The 15,284-nt window shown below is 41.3% G+C and overlaps 1 protein-coding gene across 13 annotated transcripts in view; it reads left to right on the top strand.

Annotated features, from left to right (window-relative positions):
• CADPS (calcium dependent secretion activator) overlaps positions 1-15,284 on the top strand; it is a 466,363-nt gene that overhangs the window by 89,321 nt on the left and 361,758 nt on the right. The gene's annotated exons all lie outside the window — the stretch shown is intronic.

Here is a 15,284-nt window from a genome sequence, read left to right as displayed (position 1 = left end):
TCTATCTATCTATCTATCTATCTATCTATCTATCTATCTATCTATCTATCTTTTATTTCTGTAGCACCCAATAGGTGAAGTTCTTTGAGTGGTTCACAAAATAAATGTAATGAACATAAAATATAAGCACAGAATAAGACATAGCATAACAACTTTTAAAAATTCAATGCTGCTGCTGAATAAAATCAAAGTAAAACCAGCAGCAGTGGAACGGTCTAAAAAGACCGACACCGCTTTTAAAAACAGAAGCACTAAGGCTCCTGGGGAAACAAAAATGTGCTAAAAAGAGCACAACATAAGCATCACTTGAGACTCAGTAAGGCGATACTTTCAAAAGTAGGGTGTCATCACTGAAAAGATCTTTTCCATACACCTCACTTCATTTGCTTGAGGATCCCCAAAGGAGAGACTCAAAATTATTCAGAAAACATGCATGGGAGCAGAGCATAAGAATACTAATGCATTAAAGCCAATTACCAGGGCTACCATCACCATTAGAGGTAGAGTGTACTGCACAGACCATTGATCTGTGTTGCTAAGTATTGTCTATACCAGGGATGGATGTGATACTGGGAGCAAGGCCAATTTTTGTTCTCATGCCCTCTCCCAGTACACTGCACCCATATGTTTCAGAAGACCCTGAATCTGTCAGAAGTAACTTCCAATATTGTTTTGATTTGATTTCCAGCTGATTTTCAGCTTTTTAAAAATCATACCCATCACATTTTGGTTTATTTGGAACAGTTGTGATAGTTGTCAGGTGACTTTCCCCCCCCTAAAAAAATACAAATTTGAGGTAGATCCTGTGGGGATGCAAACAGAGGAACTAGAGACATGTGCAGCCCCTGCAGCCACCCTTTCTCACCTTGGACTACATTGACTAGCACCTTTCCAGACAGGAATCTTCATAGCCTGACATGGAAATTCAAAGACTTAGCCATATTAGTCTGGAAAAGCAGTATGCAAAGGGATCTTGTAACTCCTTTGAGTCTAACTGAATAAAAGAATTATGAGCTTTCATAGACTTCACCTCACTTTCTCAGATGCACACATGAGAAGCAATGAAAACTCATGCTACCAACTTCTTTCTTTCAGTTAGTCTCAAGGGTGCTACAAGATCCCTTTCTACATGGAAATGTCAGGGACTGAATCTCACACTGTCTTCAGGGAAAGTTTGGATTTCATACAAATGAGTGCTAGCCCTTCCTAAGGTGAGGGGACGGTAACCGGAAAAGCAGTGGTGCCCAATTCATGCAGTTCCCTTCGCCAAAATGTTTGTGTAGGGCCAGCCATGTTAACTGTTTGGCACTAAAAAGACCCATATATATGCACACAAACTTTTCAGAGTTTTCCGGTATGTTTATGTAATTTAAATATTTGATTGAATTGGTGCATATAACATTCTTCTGGTAGGATTTATGGGGGACAGTCAGAAACTCAGGGTATATTTACACTTTCCAGAATGCTTGGGGCTACGCCTGGAATATTCTGGCCTCAAATTCCCCCTAAATTTGCCCTGTACCTGCTTTTTTTTCCTGTGGGTTTTCAGCTCTCACAGCAAATGATGTGGCTGCTTTCCCACATGGTCCCCATTTGTCACCAGGCACTGCTGCTGCATCAGAAAGAGATGTCCTGCCATGCTATCGATACTGGACACCTCATTCTGACTTCAGAGCAACTTGTGCCCACAAGAACAATGCCAGGCAGTTGCAGGGACCATGAGTGAGGGCTGCTGCCATCATCGATGTAAAGAGTACCAAAAGCCTGAAGCAAAATGTGAGTTATTTAAATGCAGGTTAAGGGGATGAAGCCCCAAACTGGGTATGGGCATGAGGACAGTCTGGACCTGATTTGGGGGTTTGGCCCTGTGTCATATAAACAGGAGGGAGTGGGCCCAGGAGGAATTTGAGGTAAACCGCCCATGTAGATAATACCAAAATTGGAACAGAAAAGGCAGTATTCTTATAATCTGAATTGTACAAGGGCTTGGAAAGGTACTTCTCTATTCTTGAAAAGGTTACTTTTTAATTACTGAAACAAACCTCCATATTTAATTGCTAAGAGCTGCTGGCCTGTGGTAAAAAAAAACACACTCTCCTCCTGTCCACCTTTTCAGCATCTCATTGACCTTGAGATTACAAGTTACAATCCAGTACAGTACAAATCATTTGCTACCATTAAAAAAAGAAAACAGCCAAATTCCTTCCTTCCTTCCTTTCCCTATATCTGCCGCTTGAGCTTTATTATCACCCTTCACCAAATGGTACAGCTGGCTATGGCAGCAATCCTTTGGAATTCATCAAAATACATCAGTCCCTTAACATGTTCTTCAGTCAACTTCTCAGTTGGTTGGAAAGAGTTTTGCTGAGCTCTGAGATTGTTCTTCAAAGGCTTCTGTTTATCATGAGACATTCACCGTGGAAATTGGTGTAGTCTCTACAATTATGAGACAGGTTTTTCATATTATTATTTTTTTAGTGTGACCTGTTCATGATCTAGTTGGAGAGTTATTGATTAGGATTCTAGTTAATAGAACTAAATAGGCCTCTGTTGCCAGGGTAGTTAATCTAAAACTATTATCCTTCATAGAGTTTTTCAAATGGTTATATTACTCAATTTTTAAAAAAATAAAAAAAACCTCTTAGGTAACAGTTAATGGTAATCTGATAATGAAACTGATTTCCATCTTATTGACTGGAGACAAGGAGGAACTCTTGTAGTTCAGTTCAACAGACAGAAATTATAGTGTAGCATGTTGTAGTGCCAAACAATATAAACTCAGAAGTCCCTAAAAAAAAATTCACATCACCAGTGATCACTACAAGTGGTATCTTTAGATAAGTCATTCTCTTAGTTTCAATTTCCTATTATAACTTCCTATTATAACCTTATAATATAGGGATTTTTTTATGATTATTGGGAAAATACACACTTGTAAATTATTTGTATACTATAACTACTGCTGCTGCTGCTGCTGCTGCTGCTGCATACATGTGTATGTACCTTCGAGTCACTAGCTGACTTAGGTGATTCCATGAATTTCATAGGCATAACCTTTCATAAGCAAGGAATACTAGAGGTGGTCCTCTGAAATATAGCCTACACCAGTAATTATCAAACTGGGACCCTGAGGGGGTGCAAAAGTTGCCTAAGGGGGGTGTAAGACTTGGAGACCTTGATCCCCCCCCTTTCCAAACTGTTTCTATCCTGGAGGGGAAGAGAAAGGATTCTTCATGAGGAAGGAAGTAACAAGTGAGGGAAAGCTTGCTGGATTGTGGGCTCGGGGGAAGGGGGAGTGTCATACCAAGACACTGCTTCCTCTCCCCACATACATGCCATCACTGCCCCAGTTGTCAGGATGAGACATTGGAAATTATCAGATAGAGAAAATCAGGGGAGGGGGGCATACTCCCAGCAAAGTAGCACGATTGTGCTGAAGATTTTCAGACTATGTTGCTCTTATCCAGGACTTAACCCATGGATGTTTGTTGCTGGAGCATTGCTGGTTCTTCATGGGTTAAGTCCTGGATAAGCACAATGTGTCTGGAAATCTTCAGCATGATTGCACTACATAGTTGTGAATATGCCATTTACTCCCAGCTTTTTTTTCCCACCTGATAATCTCCATTGTTGCAGCCACAACACATTCTCTCATGCAGCCTTGGTACCTCTCTCTTTCCATCACACATTAATTCTCACACACTCAGTAATGCTCTTTTTCTGGCTCTCTCCCTCAGATACGTTCATTCACACAAGGGCAAAACAGACTGGCAATAAAAGCCGGCTTCAGGGTGGCGTGGGGGCATGGTGTACACATGTTGGATGCCCCAACACTGCCCCGAGCCAGTGTCATGTCACCCTCCTGACCACAGAGTGGGCAGCATCATGGCATTTTTGCAGCACAGCATTTATACGCACCATGCCACAGATATGAGAAAAGCCACCGCACAGTGGAAAGAGTGCCTTTTTCCAACCCAAAAGGGAATGGCATTTTGCTGCCCCTTTTTGGGCTGGAAAAATGCCAGGTCAGGACTGTGGCATGCAGTTGCCACGACCCCGATGTGGCGCACAAAGGGGTGGCAAGAGAAATGCACAGATTATATACAGAGAGGGGCCATAAATCAGTTGTAGAGCACATGCTGAAGATTAAGGGTTAAGTCCTTCCCATCTCTCTCTCCTTAGGTAGGAGGTGATATGAAAAATATCTGCTTGAAACCCAGGACATGTAGAGGGAGTAAGATGGTCAAAGTGAGTGGTATAAGGTATAATTCAGAGATATAGCCATGTTAGTATGGAATATACTAACTAATATCAATAGGCAAAGAGATCTTGTAACACCTTTGAGACTAGAGCCTGAAACAGATGGGCCAAATAAAGCAGCTTCTAGCCTCTTTGAGCCTGTGGCATTTAGATGACACACATACCCAAAGTGATCAGAAGCTACGCCAAGGCTGCACCAAGCCAGCAAAAGAGCCGGCCCTTTTAGGAGCAGATTTAATCCGTCTCTGCCAGCTACTGGCTTGGAACTGCAGTGGCAGTCCCCTTTGGGAGCGGGCCATTTGGTCACCACGTTCTTGGCCCAATTGGGCCAGAACAACAAGAAGCCACACCTTCCAGGCCATCTGTTTTGTCCCTTTCTATGCAAAAGAAATTGTAGCATAAGCATTCATAAACTTGTTCTACAACTTCCTTCACACAGGCCCATTACAAACGGGCCTTTAAGTACGGACTCAGTCCATACTAGGGTTAGGAAGGGACGGTGCTTCCACACACCCCTAACCCTAGTACGGACTGAGTCCGTACAAAATGGCGGCGCCCCTTCCACATGGGGGCCGCCATGACGATGTCACGACCGCGCTGCCTCTATACGGGGCGGCGCGGATGTGACGTTGTTGCTCCGCGCGAGGGCACTTAATGCACCCTTTGCGCGGAGCAGGAAGGAGCTCCATTTCGGAGCTCCTTCCTGGTTTGCGTCACTGGGCGCAGCCTTCAGACGGCTGCACCCAGCAACACAAGGGAGAAAGGGGCCAAGCGGCCCCTTTCTCCTCCTCCCTGCCGCCGCACGGTGTCCTTGGGGCTTGACGCCTCAAGGACACCCCTTTCCAGGCTGCGGGGAAGCGGCCTTTTGCTGCTTCCCTGCGGCCCGGAAAGCAGCGGATCGGGGCCTCAGCGGCTGCCGTTCTGGCCACTGAGGCCCCGATACACCGGGGAAAGGCGCGCCTACAGGCCGCCCCAAATGGGCAGTCTGTAACACGCCACAGTTAGTATCAAAAGTGCTCCAAGATCTCTTTGCATAATCATAGAAAGTAGCTTTCTGTTCCTAATGAGAGGATTTACAAGTTAAGAGTTCATTCTCAAATCACAAAGCCTAAGAAAGCTAGCATGGCCTTCAAAGGGAACTGGACAAATTCATGATGGATGGACCTTTCAGCATCTGTTGTCCAATGGGAAATGTATGGACAACATACAATCCATGTTCCGGAGCAGTGTATTTCTGAAAACCAGTAGCCTAGGAAAAATGATGTGGGGAGCACTGTTGCATTTAGGCCATCTTTCACATCTCCTGAACATCATCTGACTGGCTTTGGCCAGACAAAATGGACCTTTGATCTGATCCAAGAGAACCTTTTTTATGTTCACACACTTTCTTGCAACATCATTTGTTGCCGTAAGGTTTAAGTCTTCCAGACAATTAATATCCTGAAATTTGTTTTCAATTTTCAGTTGTTTTCAACTCCAGGTAGTAAACTAGATAGTTACACAGCAATAGTAACTAGAGATATGCACCTTTAAGATTCTGTACCTCCTAACTGTGTTCATTGATCCATGCCTGTTTCCATAAGAGTTTTGGGTTGATGGTTGGTGAGGAGAGGTTAAATGTTGAAATCTGTCGTGGGTGTGTGTTTTCAAATTCAAGATTACTTTTTGTGCTTATATAAAGTTGTAGAAATAGCTTGAATACATTCCCCCTTTGACTAAATTATCGGTGAACTGTGTTTTGCCCACATTTTAAATATACATGTTTTTCTGTGCACATTTTTCAAATGTTCAGGTTTTGTTTTTGCTTTTTTTGAGCACAAATTCATAGAATCATAGAGTTGGAAGAGACCACAAGGGCCATCTAGTCCAACCCCCTGTCATGCAGGAACTCTCAATCAAAGCATACCCAACAGATGGCCATTCAGCCTCTGTTTAAATTGTTTCCATTCCTGTGTATAGTCCAGGAAATGCAGACCAGATGAGGTCCACAAAATAATTCTGCCAAAGCAGATCCCTTACACATTCTGAATAGTGACTAACAATACTGCTTAGCAACTTCGGATGCTTGTTTTATCAAGTGGGAAACTAGTAATAAAGTAATAAATAGACTAATGTGGGACTGGGGAAGTACATATTCCGTATTACTCACTTGTTAAATTATTTTCTGTCATTTTCTCATTTCAGAGGTCATAATTTTCTATTATGAAATGTAATTTTCCATTATATAATATCTTTGTTAAAAGAATCAATATTTTGGCAGCTAATTAGATTTTGCAAAGAAGCCTTCTGTACACTAATTAATTTGTGGCACTGATCATTAAGGCATCCATAATTGTTTACAATTTGACAAATAGCTCATTTGACATCATCATATATTGGTTGGGTTCACATCATTAGAAAGAAGGGGAGGGGAACCAAACATGTTCAGGTATATAACACTCATATCTATTAAAATTTTGTCTTGCAGATTTGTACTTGCCTTTCTTCTTATATGACAACTTTAAGGTTACAGAGATCTGCTTCTTTAATGTTGTTTAAGAACAGATGAAGGTGCTTCATGCTGTTTTAGAGAATTTGGGTTGTTTTTTTAAAATCCTTACATTTTTTAAAGAAACATGTTTATTGTTATTCTTTGCTTTGAGAGTTCTACATAAGCAAATTTACTATTAAAATTGCAGTAGCTGATCATAAGATTTCCCTTTAAATATTTCCCTTCAAATATTTAGGCATGACCATCACATCACCCCTTAACCTTCTCATCACCGGGCTAAACATACCCAGCTCCCTAAGCTGCTCCTAATAAGGCATGGTTTCCATACTTTTCACTGGCCAGTGAAAAGTATGGAAACCATGCCTTATTACAAGAAACAAGAGCAATCATTTTGGCCCAATAAGAACAACAGGTGCAAACCTATGCACATTGTATAGATATTATATACACCCAAGCAGTGTGTTTGTGTATGTGGTTTCTACCTCTCACCCACATAGCTCTTGTGACCCAGATCACCCACCTTTCTGCATTATTTATTTATTTACAAGTATATGCCACCTTTCTCCCCACATGAAACCTAAGGTGGCTTACAAAAAGGCTAAAGATAACAAGATAACAAAAAAAGTTAAAACACAATTACGTAAACATGTAATCATGTTAAAACACCATTAATTTTTTGAAAGTGTAAAAGAATTTAACAACATACAAATAAAATTAAAAATATAGGATACATACCCCTTCCAACCAATTAATTATTAAATGCTTGTTTAAACAAAATTGTCTTTGCCTGCTGGTGAAAGGAGAGCAGAGATAGGATGGCACCTTGGCTTCCTAATGGGAGGGAAGACCACAGCCTGAGAGCAGCCACCCAAACATCTCTCTCTCTCATTTTTTCCATATTCTGATAAGAGTCTGGTAGGTTCAGACTATACATTAGCTGCTGTCTTGTTCAGGTTTTTCACTGAGCTCATAAATGGAGTGGGGTGGGGGAAATCTCTCAAATCAGTCATCTGCAAGCAAAGCTAAGATATCTGAGAGCTTGGGAAGGCTACTTTTTTGAGTACAATTCCCAGAATCCCACAGCTAGCTAACATAGCCATAAAATGGCTGTAGCATCATGGTTTTTATATCTAGTAACTCTCCAAAGTCTCAGGCTAAACAGTATCCCCACTCTGACTATCCAATATCCTTTTTGACTGAACTGGGAGGTTCTGAATGGAAAGTAAGTGTTCAGTTCAATGGGTGCATCTACATTGTAGAAATAATGCAGTTTGACACCACTTTAGGTCCTGTACCTCCAACCTATAGAATCCTGGGATTTGTAATTTTACAAGGTAGTTTTGTTTTACAAGTCTTCTCTGCCAGAGAGTGCTGGTGCCTAGTAAAACTAAAAATCCAAGTTTCTGTGAAATAGAGCCATAGCAGTTAAAACAGTGTCAAACTACATTATTTGTACAGTGTAGATGCACTCTATGATAGACTTGGCATATTAGGTTTGAAAATCACTTTGATAATGTTAAACAGAAGAAACTGGAGAATTAATTGATTAGCATAAGCACTAATTGAAATAATTTTATTCAGTGAGTTATTGTTAATTAACATACTGATCAAAATGTTAGTGTTGGGCCAGGCTATGGGATTTACAGAAATTGGCATGGAGGTTGTCACTGTTCACCTTAGGAGAGCACTTTTACTAAATTTTATAAAAGATATCTCCCCTTCTCTCTCTTCCTCTCTACATCTCTTTTCTTTTTGTTGTTGTTTTAAAGTTTCCTTCCTTCATCTTGATTCTTCCCGACATGGACAACAAAGCCCATCATAGGGTTGCTGCTGGGAGTCGGGGCAGTCCAGCAGGTTGGGATACTAACAGGTTTGGGAAGGTTGTCCCAAAGCATGGGATCTTCATCCTACAACCTCTTCAGTTTAGTTTGTCACTTACCTGTGTCTCTGTTTTCTTTCACCAACTCATATACTTCATTCACTCTTCAAATGTTTCTTTTTGTTACAAGTTCCTAAACAGTGATTTATTTCCAACTCTATGATTCTATGATTCTATGATATCAGTTAGAAAGCACTGATCTATCACAAGGATAGCTATAAGTGGATAGCTATAAAGATCAATTAGTGAATTAAAAGTGGAGAATTCTTAATCTGACATTTTTTAAAGTCTCTCTGAACATAGGGAGGATATTTTTCTACAAAACTGAATCACTGCATCCTTTCTGCCACTCCACTCCCAGTCAAGAAGAGTGGTCTGCAACTACCAGTGGCAGAGCACAGATTTGTGTTCAGGATCAAGCCATAGATCCCAAACACAATCTGTGGCATCTTTAGTTTCAGTGGTCAGATATATAATAATCCTATTTCTCTTTGCCCCATCTTACTTTAACTGTTTAATTGAAAGGGTGTGGATAGGATGAATGAAACCCAGAGGGAAAGAAATGGGGAATGAGTTTGAGCAAACCCATTGACTTAATTGCACTATGTGATTAATACCTATAATTGCAAAGGGGTTCATTGTAGTTCGCCCCAAATAATATCATCATGTATATTATACAGTAATATAAAATGAAAATCAAATGAAAATAGAAATTATGTTGTTGGAAAGTTACTGCAGTTATCATACTCCCACTTTCCAGAAAGACTCCAAACACTTTCCTTGCATAAAGTGCCATTGGGCAGTGGATATAGTTGCCCTTCAGGCCTAATAGGCCTGACATTGTGTAAGGAACCAAAAATATTGTAGAATAATTGTATATTATGCCACAACATGCAATAGAAATCAATCCAGACTATAATTAATAATGGAGGAGAAATAAGCAGACTCACAATGCACACACACTACTGACTTGTTATCTTCTGCTCCAGAAACCAGGACCTGGAGCAATGGATGCAAGCTACAGGAAAAGAGATTGCACCTCAACATTAGGAAGAACTTCCTGACAGTAAGGGCTGTTAGACAGTGGAACAAACTCCCTCAGAGTGTAGTGGAGTCTCCTTCCTTAGAGGTCTTTAAACAGAGGCTGAATGGCCATCTGTCGGGGATGATTTGATTGAGATTTCCTGCATGGGTCAAATACCAAATTGAGACAAGTGGAAAAAGTGGCTCAGGTATGTGGCTGTGAGGGGTGGCAGCTGGGTATTGGCCTCCAGCTAAAAATTGGACCCACCAAATGAATTTTCCTTGAATCCCCAAATTTCTAGCATTGTAAAAAGTGAGGACACTGCAAATGGTTTTCACATTAAAACTCTCATAGTTGCTGTATTTATATTCGCTTGGTGCTATTGGCTGCCCCCTTCTTCTTGGGATGCCTAAATTCTATTTCTAAGGCCTTGTTGCACTGGCCAAAAGGCTCGTCTTCCCGACTCTATCCTGTTCATGCATGACCCAGAAGCAGTTCAGAAGCAGGGTATAAAACCCTGAAATGTTGTTTTTTTTTAAAATGTACCTGTTCTCATTCTTCGCCAGAATTTTCCAGAAGATCCCAGGCTCCTGCTCCATAAAAACTGTCCTGCACAGGCATCCCGCTGAGGCACATAGCATGTTCACTGCCACTGGCTCTGAGGGTGAATGGGCGCAATAGTCTATGAGTCATCACTTGGTCACCTCATTCTGACATCAGATGCAATAACCCTGTGGCCAGCAAGATTTGCCAGGTGCTCAGTGAAACATCCATGGCAGCACGGGGAATGGAGAGCCAGGTAACAGTGAGAGGTTGGGGGGAAACTGTGAGACTAGGATCTGGTCATGGGCAGGAAAGGTTTTATAGTTTTAGTTACTGCAATGCAGAAATTTGGGGACTGAAAGAAAATTTCATCATGGAGGGTAATTTTTTATTTGGCGGCCATGCACTCATTCCTGTATATGTTCGCAATGAACTATGGCACACAAATCACCGCAGCCCTGGGGTTTCTTTCCTTAATGGGTAGCTTTAAAGGAGGTGCTGATATTATATGCCTGATCCCTCACCTTCTGGTCGCCACAGTCCGCCTTCAGAGATGTGTCTGTTTTATTCCCTTGTGAAAATTGTGCTGATCTTCAGGGTGGATATGGGCTTTCTTCTCTTAAGTTTTGGCAAACCTCTTCTAGAAAGAGGGTCCTGCTTGAACTGGTGACTACTGGGGAAAAAATGTCATCCGCCCCACACAAACCCCACTCTTCCAGTGGCTGTCACAGGGTCAGATGCCTTTCCTCCTCAGACAGCTGACGCGCGCGTTGTAACTCCATATGCCGGCATGGATGATAAAGAGGAAGACCCTCCAAGAAGAGCATGAAATACCAGATGCCTTTCTCGACACACACCGGGCTCTACTGAGGACGGAGGTTATGAACTGTAGCTTGATTTGGAAATAGAATCCTGCCACTCACTGCAATTGGTTCTTTTCGTTTTAAATTAAAATGTTGCCAAATGTCCTGACTGGTCACAGTATGTGGGAAAGTATCTATGCTGCAATATTGGGGGTGGAGTTCTAATGTCGCCTCCGTGTCGAATAAGGGGATCATGTTTGCTGTGTGCTAGCAATATGTCCTCCTGGGCTTGACATTGTTTCTCTACTTAGTTTACAAGGTGTGAGGAGGACAGTATAGGTGAAGGCCCAATTTGGTTATCCCAAAGGGTTTTATAAAAGTCATTTGTACAGAAAAAAAGAATGGTTGATTGGGTGGTGGAAATCATACTGGAGTTAAATCCATTTTAATTCAGTTTTGTTGTGTACTGCTAAAACCATGGAATAAGACGGGGCTGTGTAGGCGATTCCCTTGGGATCTTTGCCTGCTTTTTTCCTTGTGAAATTTAAATGGAAATGTCTAGATTGTAATGCTAAACACTCAATAGACATTTGAAGAAAGAATATTGCCATTCTAGAATGAGGGGACTGAAGGAAATTTTCATGAAGAGGGACAATTAATATTTGCAGAACAACTTTCTCATTGTGCCCATAGCCCGCAGACGACCCCCCATCCTAAACGTTCAGACTATAGCTTTGGTTGTTTAATTTTGAAAGTGTACCTATACCCGAGACTCTACAACAAGAACGATATATCCAGTGAGGTCCTTTTTGTGTGGCTGATGATTTAATCTGGGCACCTCCATTTAAAAAGCTCTAGTACAAGTGATAGAAGGAAATTTATCAGACAAGGGAAATTGGAAGGAGAATCTAATGGCAATCCGAATGCAAATCATGGGGTTTAATGTTATTGCATGATAGACTAACCACACCAATTTCGGCAATGGAGCCAGCCCAAACACAATCAATAGGTTTCACTATTGCCGTGATAGACTACCATGCACAATTTCGAGCATTGCAAGCTATTTTCGGGCAATGGGAAGTCATTCGAATGCAATTCGAATTCATGTAAAATTCACTGAACGAGCAATTCACGGGAATGCGTTCTGGCCCCACTTTATTTCATCAAAATTAGAGAGAAATTCCGCCTGTGTGAAACTCCAGAGAAAAGACTCATGTGGGGAAGCTAAAGAACTAATGACACTCTGAGTAAAAGTGTTAGGTTAGGTATAATACCAGGTCATCTGACCGGTTATGCGATATGATCATGACAGTCAGATAACAAGTGAGTCCCTAACATCAGTGGGATTAGGAGTGCAGGATCCCCAGTGAAAAGTGGAAAACTGCAAAATAAATCACCACTAGTATTTTTTTAACCTGAAGAATCTCTAGATCCTTCAGCACAATCTGTGGTCAACATCTGCTGGCAGGTGAATGGCGCGTGAGGACGTACAAGATCTAGAGAAGTGTTGCTTTCTAAAATCCTCTAGCCGCCAGTGCATCTTCTGAGATATATTGACCAGAGTGTCAATTGGAAGATCTAGAGATTCCTAGAGATCATATGAATCAAATCTGTGATAATCAAGTTTGCAAAAGTCAAAGCAGTAAATGTAGAAGGACTGACTGTAATTTTTTTATTTTTTGCATTTCACAGTCCAGGCCAAAAAATGCATACGCAGCCCCTTCTCCAACAAACAATGGCAGTGAGGTACCTGTATGCAGTATTCGTAAAATATGGTTTACACAACTTTTTCCACACTGAAACTGATTATAAGAATTTGTCATGTTTGAATGGCCCAAGAGAGAAATAGAGAAGAATAGCACAACCTGAATAGGATTATGTAGTGACTTTTACCAAATCTGTGTGCAGCTTAAAAGTCATACCAGTTCACAAGTCACAAGGTTACCGAAGTCCCAATTAGGAAAGAAAAATTTTTAATAGGACAAAAAATCTTCATCACAATGTATATATCTTATTATATTTAGTTATATCCCACTTCCCTCCCCCGTAAAAATGGCATTGTAGGGCTTTCTTTCTATGGCCCTTCATAGAAGTCATTAGGAAAATGATGTGGAGAGGGTGTCCATAAGTGAACAATGATATGTAGGGAAGCTATTGGCCTTTCAGTGAGGCAAGCTTCCAGCCCTTTTAACAACCAAGATGGTTCCAAAACAATCTACAGGGATCAGAGGTGTTTTCTTTTGTTCTCCTTATGTGCAGTGGTTTCTGAAAATTGACCGTGTTGCCAAATGGTGCAAAGTGGTGGAGTCTCTGCTAATGACTCTCGCGGAAGGCTTCAAGAAGCATATTGAAAAGAGGTCCGTAGCCTTCCTGAGATTGATGGGCCTCAGTAGGAGACTGTCCTGAGGCTCCTGGATGGCCAAGATTGATGCAATATATCGGGTGAAGAGGATCCACTCAAAGCACAAGCCAGAATGTGACAGCTAGTGCTGCGTCAGAGCTCATGCTCAGCCAAGAAAAGTTAGATGAGATTTCGCAAACAATCCTGTCCTGGGAATCAAAAATTATGAGCACCAGCTTCTGACAATGCAAATGGCAGGATAAGGCTCCCTGTGGCGTCAATGTGCGAGTTGTGAAAGGTGAAATTTCTACTCTTTTATGTGTTTTCCACGTTCTAGGGATTTCCATACCAGCTTAATAAGCGAATATGAAGTCTTGTGCGGGGCACACCATGGCTGAAACGTGGAGTCTTCAGTACAGTTTCGCTCTTACTCAAAACTGAGAGCAATGATATCAATTTGTATTTCATTCGTAATAGTAATTTATATATCCAAATCCCACCTGTCTTCCTAGATACGTGATTTGCCAGGTGTGGAACAACCCCGGACTCATTTTAATGCAGGTAACCATAATTCTGATCCCATTTCATGGTCCGCAGTTAGAGTAGACAAATGAAATATAATGGACTTAATCAATAGTTATGTAAGTTTCCAGTGATTCAAGGGTTCTCCCGTAGTTGCGACCAACAATTAGACTTAGGTAATAGTTTCCTAAGTTGGACAAAATGGGAAACTACAACTTCCAATTTAATGTGTTTTATTGTGGTAGCCACGAGAAAATTGAAAAGAAAGTTAGCTGAAGAAATCCGAAAGCCACTTGATGCTCCAAGAAGGAGGAAGCGCAGGGCTACATTCTTCATTTTTTAAGATGGGAAGGTGATCTGTTCATTTTCAATAGGGCATTCTGGAATTGAGTTAAGAGATGTGCAATTGTTTCTCTTGCTTTCTAGAAACATTACAACAGGGATGGGGAATTTGTGAATGCTTCAGATATTCAATACGGGAGGTGGGGGATTGTGACTCTTCAGATATTCGTAAACTGAGGCTAGCCAGACTTGCCATCCATCCAACAACTTTTAAAGGACTTTCCCTTGCTACGAGTATCATGGGTTGAGGGTGAAAAAGTATTATAGTATATATATTTTTTTGTCTTGATACATACTGGGCTTTGGGCTGTGGAATCTACTTTCCTTACATCTTCATCAAGCTTCCTATTTAGTTGCAACTTAAAAATGGTTTCTTTGGTTTAAACTTTCTGGATTTGGAGATGTCTTTCAGTGGTGCGGATTCACTAGTGTTTCCCACTTGCTTTCCTTAACATGTATGCCAGTGGGACGTTATAACGGCTACAGTTACATGTGATGTCATCAGTTTCTGATTTGGTAGCGGAGGTTATACTCTGCCGGTTGCTTTTCCTCTTCTGGATAAAGAACAGAATATTCGTCGCTCACTACACCAAGCAAGAGAAGGATGAAGACTGTCTAGGACAATATTTGAAGAGTATCACGTGCTGGGCTGCTATTTCCAGGAACAAAATAAGTATTGTGGCATAGAATGTCCAGATCAAGAGAAGGATAATACCACTAAATTCGGCGTTGGTTCACACATCACCTGAAATACGGTGGTCCACAATTCAAGAAGGATGTGGACAGCGGATCAATGTCCAGAGGATGACAACCAAAATGGTAATGTTTTCTGGAATCCAGGTCGTATGAAGAGTAACTTAGGGAGCTGGATATGTTTAGGAGCCTGGAGAAGAAGAAGGTTAAGATAGGACATGAGAGAGGCTATCTTTAATATGTGAAAGGGTCCATATTGAGGAGGAATAAGCGTGTTTTTCGCTGTTCCAGAGACTAGGTTCACAGAACAGTGGATTCAAACACGGGAAAAAGAAGATCCACCTAAAATAGTAGAAGAATTCCTTATGGAAGAGCTGTTGAAAACA

Source organism: Sceloporus undulatus, chromosome 2 (genome assembly GCF_019175285.1).
Source record: "Sceloporus undulatus isolate JIND9_A2432 ecotype Alabama chromosome 2, SceUnd_v1.1, whole genome shotgun sequence".
Classification (NCBI taxonomy): Eukaryota; Metazoa; Chordata; class Lepidosauria; order Squamata; family Phrynosomatidae; genus Sceloporus; species Sceloporus undulatus.
The sequence above is the reverse complement of the archived record's forward strand: the minus strand, read 5'-3'. Positions and strand labels throughout refer to the sequence as shown.